Here is a 6,884-nt window from a genome sequence, read left to right as displayed (position 1 = left end):
GACAAAATTTATATTTAACAATATAGAACTATATAACGTTTTACATTGTACAACATAAACCGAAAAATTTATATTTGCAATTAAAGGTGAAGTATGTAGTTCACAAGTGGCATCTAGAAGAATTACCAAAAAAAAAGCATATTTAGCAAACAGCCCGTTCACGCATCACGGTGCCCCCAAACCCAAAGTTATTATGGGTGCTTGTGATGGCATGTATCAACAGTTAAAATTAGGCTACTTTCAATAAAAGGTCCAACATATTAGTAACACTTATAGCAGTGTTGCTATTGTATGTGTCATGACTCGAGTTAGCAATTGAGTAGGTTCACGGATCAACTAGGGATACCGTCTAGAGTTCTTCAAACAACACATGGAGGACATTAAATGCCAGTTTTCTGTTTACTTTAGTTCCTCCCAAGCCAATAAAGTGCAAGGTGCTCACAGGTGCAAAAACTTTAGAAAAAAAAAAAAACAAGAAAAAAAAATCCAACTTCAATATACAAAAAAACAACAACCTTGGATCAGGTATAACAATTCAATCAGAGTACTCAGCAGATACTCCCACCCCCTGATGCAACACAGTACAGGTATAAAAAGCATAATAAAAGTCCATTCCGGTCTTTTACTGAAATCAAGATGGCCGCCACCATGTATGCTGATCCAGGTGATAGTCAACAGTTTGAGAAAAGCTTAAATGTCCACTGGTTTAGTGCTCAGGTGGCCAGTCTGAGACACAACAGTCTAGTTGTAGGTGTATGTTTTTGTGTGTGTATGTAATCCATCTCTCCCTTTGCTGGTACATCAAGGTAAATAAAGAGTCTTTTAAAAACCCAAGTATGTGTTCATGTGTTTCTAGAAAGGGTTAACAAGGGGAACACAGGGAACAGAGTGTTCTGTGACAAGTAGACAAACACTGTCTAGAGCGAACGCGAGCGTCTCGCTTACATATGGTGAAGAGCATTCCTGTAGCTTATACAGTAGAGCATAACACAAGCAATGCCAATGTCATGGGTTTGATTCCCAGGAAAGCATTATCTGATCAAATTAATTCATTGAGGATAAATTGAGGTCACTTAGGATAAAAGGGTCTGTCAAATGTTTAAAAGTAAATATAAAGACACAGACCAATGTCAAAAATGGGTCCACCTCTTAAAACCTGCATTCATATGAATTTAAGTTGATTTTTCTTAATCGATTAAATGTTTTTATTTCTTGTGTTAACCGTAAACCTGACCAAATTTTAGATACGCTGAAAAGTAAAAAACTAATTTGTTCAAGATATACTACATGGCCAAAAGTAACCAAAAGAACTTGATTAGCATACACAAGTTTTCAAAAGCATGGCAAATAGCATCGATCACTCCCTTTCCTGCTATAACGGCTTTCTAGATGGTTTAGGGTTAGGGAACATGAATGCATGGATTTGCTCCCATTCAGAAAGTGGGTTCAGGGAGGTCATGCTGACATGATGGTGATAGGGTCTGGCTTGCAGGTTTAGGTGTTCTATAAGGTTCAAGTCTGGCCTTTGAGCTGGCCAATCAAGTTCTTTCACAAGAGTCAGTAAACAATTTCTAAATGGACCTTGCTCTGTGCCACGGTCATGCTCGAATAAAAAAGGACCCTGTACAAAAGATACAAGAACGCAATTATCTACAATGCAAACATATGGTGTAGCATTAAGATTGGTCCTCAAAGAATTAATAAGAACAGTGAAACCTGTTAGCCAAAACAGCTGAGCCAAACCTCTCACAACAAGCCTTATTATTTTACACAATGTTTCTTCTCAAATAAATGCAACTCACTGTAAATGAAAGGGATAGTTCACCCAAAAATGAAAATTAGCCTATGATTTACTCACCCTCAAGTCATTCTAGGTGTATATGACAAGTTATATAAAAAAATGTCCTGATTCTTCCAAGCTTTATAATGGCAGTGAATGGTTGTTTCTGTTTTGAAGTCCGTAAAAGTGCATCTATCCATGATAAAAGTGCTCCACACGGCTCCGGGGGGGTTAATAAAGGCCTCCTGAAGCGAAGCCATGCGTTTGTGTAAGAAAAATATCCATATTTAAAACGTTGTAAAGTAAAATAACTAGCTTGCGGCCAAACGAACATATGGATTCCAATTAAGTCTAAAGCACAACTAATGCGAGTAATGTAATGTACTGCTGATATTTACGCTACGCCATGACGCACTACAATACTTCTGACATCATAAGTTGCGTAAGTTGCGCTTTAGGAGCAAGTAGACTGCATATGGCCGTTTGGCCGGAAGATAGTTATTTTACTTTATAAAGTTTTAAATATGGATTTTCTTACACAAACACATCGCTTTGCTTCAGAAGGCCTTTATTAACCCCCCAGAGCCGTGTGGATCACTTTTATCATGGATAGATGCACTTTTATGGACTTCAAAACAGAAACAACCATTTATAAACAACCAATCGTGTAGTGATTATTTCACCAACAGATGGCGCTCCGAGCTACATTGACTCTACTTCCTCGTGCGCCGCTAATTCATGAAGAACGTAACCTGGAAAAGAGCAGAGCGCCATTATCGTTAAATATCAATAGAAACATTGTTTTCGCTTTCTAGGTAGTTACATACTATGTTAACATAGTTAAATCAAAGTAATACTGTTTGTATGTGCTTTAAAACACGTCCCCAAAAGTTCTGCAGTCACAACGCAGTAATTTTCACACATCTTAACTATATATATATATATATATACACACACGTATATAAACTGAACAGTTACACTTGCAACAAATACATTTGCAGAATACAAATACTTTCTGCTTAAAATAAGCCTAAAATGCAAAATGCCAAGCCAAATTAAGGATAGTAAGAGTCATTTTCAAGCACAAACGTGTTAAAAAAGTTGTAATTTCGGTATATAGTAAAAACAGCTTGTGAAAATGAAAATATTAAATACAATTATAAAATGTTTTATATAAGATATTAGATTAGATATTTATCAAATCTTATGTTTGTTTTATTTTTGTAAAGTCATACATTTGTTATAATATTGTTTTGATCTGCTTGCTATTTACAATGGTTGCTTTAAACTGTTTTCATGCTATTTAAACATTTGTGTGGGTGTGGTGAATTTTATTAAAACCAGAATAAAAATCCTAATAATCTAACTAAATCATAATAATTATTCATGTTAATAATAATATGGGAACCCACAACAATAAAAAAAATGTATTGTCCCCATTTTTTAATTAATAGATAATAACAATTGAGATTTCAGTGATATTTTGACCACTCAAATAAATTTCCCTGGTTTCCATTTCAGAAATCTGGTCACCCCACTGTAAATAAAACAAAAATATTAAGCAAATGTTTTTGCAGTATATAAAATAAGTTTTTTTTTTTTTTTTTTTTTTTTATAATGCAGAAAATAATACTAATTAATTCATTAAAGGGGTCATATAATGTCATTTTTGTACAAGCTAATATGATTCTTTAGGGTCTAAATTAAAAGTTTGTAATATACTTTAATAAAAAATTCTCATTAGTATTGTAAGAAAACACAAATTTTACCTGGTCAAAAACAGCTCTGTTTTCGTCTTTAAATGATAATGAGCTTTGCTCACCCGCCCCTCTGTTCTGTGCATACACCGTTTGTAACACAATAACCATAACGCGTCGTTCATTATAAACGTGGGATTATGAATTATATTGATAACGTCGTACGTAGAAAACATGCTGTAATGTACAGTACCCTGAGTGTAAAAATAGCCGCATTCACCGTGAAGCGTGCAAGCGATTTGCAAAGATTAATATAAAGATTAATATAAAGGTCAATAAAACGTTACACTCACTTCAGTTCTTCTGGAGGTGCAGCAGGAACACGAATAGTTGGTACTGATCCTTTTTTCAGGAGCAGCTTCTTAGCAAAACCAGCTTCATAGCGTTACTGACCCTCGTTTGTAAAGCAGTCTGGTGTGTGATGATTCGCGCAAACATGAAAGCATTGACGTTGATCGTGGGGAATATTCCCTTCGAAAACAAACTCAGCCACTGCATCTTCAGCTGTACGGATTTAGGAACATCAAAATGATGCAGTGTTCCTTATTACACCCAAGAACAGAACACCACAATCTCTTAGACGCCATTCTACTCAGCTATCAACAATGAACGCGCCGGTCGGCACGTGCTATGATTGACAGCTCGCTCACGAGGGCGGGTCTGTGTTGAAACGCTGCTGTCAATCAACCATCGTGGGAGGGGCGTCGATTTTGTGACGTCACAATATCGAACAGCTTGATTTGAGATGGGAGGAAACATATGAAGATTAAAAAAAAACACTGGATGGATTTTTATCATTTTATGATAGTTGTGTACAGGCACTGCCAACACACATTTCAGTACAATCAACTTGTAAAAGTGCATGTACCATTATATGACCCCTTTAATTAATTAATTCAATTAGAACATAAATATACTGTAGATGTAAACTGGAATTAAGGAGCAATGCACAGGAATGCAGGACCTGATAAAATGAATACCTGAACGCAATGTCACTAAGGATGAATGCAAACATATGCACACAGGAATACAGGACCTGCAAGGGAAAATCCAGTGCAAGCAGGGCTCATTTTGAGCAGATTCTCTCATCTGTGCTCTACAGTATATAGTTGGACAACAGCCTATCAGCCTTTACACTGAACAGGACATGCTTAGAAGAAACAGAGTAGGTTCATAATGCCTGTTTATCACCACTTTTGTGCCAGCCTGGTTCATGTCTGAGGCACACTCTCATAAGATCAAGGAATGTAAACAAACACCCTTTTTAGTGACGCCAAAAAGAAGATCAGACATACAGTCTAAATATCCATATAGAGCTTGTATATATAAATAGAATTTAGAAAGAGATTGTAATTAAACAGCTGATGCATAATAAACAAAATAAAAATAACTTATAAAATAATCATGAAATGTCTGCTAGAGTTGGTTTTCTCTAAATTATGAACAAACAGAGACTGTTGAGAGACATGTTGAACAGAGAGTCTCTCATCTAGCAGAAAGGCCGCTTCAAGCATTTGGCACTGTGAACAAGGGCCCTTGTGTCTGTGTGTGCACCAACCAAATTTGGAGAGATTTGTATCGCTCATATTGTGGGTTTTGAAAATAGTTTACTGGTTAATATAACTGCATTTCAAAACACTGCGCAATAGCACTTACTTTTCTCTTTCTTTTGGGAAACCTTTTGTCGAGGCCCACAATTCAATGAATAAAATTGTTCTGAAAAAAGCAGGAGGAATCTTTATTAAAACATTAAAATATAAAGATTTTAAAACAATTAAAATGATAAAATGTTTGTCAGTAGATATTGATCATTCTCAGATACAAAACCATAGACCTCAATGTGAGTCATCTGTGGGCTGAATTGTCCTCTCACCTGTCCCCAACATCACACACAGTCCACTGATTAACATCCGTGTTTCTAGAGTAGGCAAATACAGGTGCACAGAATGCTTGACACTCATTTCAAAGGGCACATTATAAGCTACCCACATCTGGCTTTGATTGCAAAGGAAAAATGCATTGCCAGAGACATGAGGATACATTTGTTCCACCATCCTTAACAATAGCTTTTGAAGTGGCTGATGCAATTCCAATCTGACTCATAACATGGAGTGGGCGTCTTTGGACATTTTTGTGATTATTGTAATTATTGAATTTTCATTTGCTTCTTGATGAGCATTATTAATTATTGCCTTGTCTGTTTTTGCTATTTTTAGATAACAGATGTTTAGCTTTATAGTGTTGAAGGTATGAACTGAACATGCAGGTCTGATCTGATTTTATTTTTAATAGAGCTTTTAAAATGTCTGACATAATTACAGACTGATTCATTACATGAAAATATAATAATTAAAACAATCACAAACAATAGTGCTAGACCCTTATGACACCCACTCATTAAGGTCTAACATTATTATTATTATATGTGATTATTTAAATGAAATTTTCATGTGCATGTTTACTTATGTATTTGTTTGTTTACATTTGAGCAGGTAAAGTTACATTTTCTAAACTCAACATTATTATAAACTGAACTGGTCTAATCGGCATTAAACTTTTTATTACCAAAAACAAACAAAAAAGCCACTGAATTAGCTATCATTGAATCCGAATGGATGGATGAAGCCCACAGATTTGAAGAATTCTTGTATTTGTGTATAAAGAGGTGACATGAAAAGAAGAGAGAGCGAGCGCTCCATTTTGATTATTCGGTGGTAGAGGATGTGTTTGAGGGGCATGAAGTGTCATAAGTGAATGAGAGGAAGACAATGAAAGCTAGAGTATTTTACGGGGAGGCGTTCCGCAGTCTGCCAGGGATTTGAATAGAGCTTGATGTTTAGAGATGAGAGGATTTCTGATGTTTGTGAAAACCATTATAACCCACAGATTGAATGGGCTGAGAGCTCAATGCATCTCTCAGGATTTTAAGCACTCCTCAGAGAACCAGCCTCTGGTGCCTTCACAGGAAAGAGGGGAGAGAGGAGGAGGTATGGGAGAATGGCATATCGCTTTGTGTGAGTGGAGGGGGGGGGCAAATAATTCATTGGTTTTCAATGAGCTGGAGAACGGTTAAGAAGAGATAACGACTGCTTTCAAGAGTCTGAGCATCTGCTGGTTTCCATTTGTACTTTAAATTGTTCTCTCACTGACTATAAAAAGGGGTGGGGGGCGGCAACAAAGAGGGATATTCATATTATCTCCAATACACATATATACAATAAAACATTCTACACAAGTACAGTTAAATGTATAATTGAATGTAGTTTGTTTACTGAAACGGTTTAATGAATGGCACCCGTTGTATGCTCTTTGTTGTTTTAGCATCTGGTTGACTAGGGAGAATGCAA

Source organism: Leuciscus leuciscus (assembly GCF_965113295.1).
Source record: "Leuciscus leuciscus genome assembly, chromosome: 20".
Taxonomy (NCBI): domain Eukaryota; kingdom Metazoa; phylum Chordata; class Actinopteri; order Cypriniformes; family Leuciscidae; genus Leuciscus; species Leuciscus leuciscus.
This window is presented reverse-complemented; position numbering follows the sequence as displayed.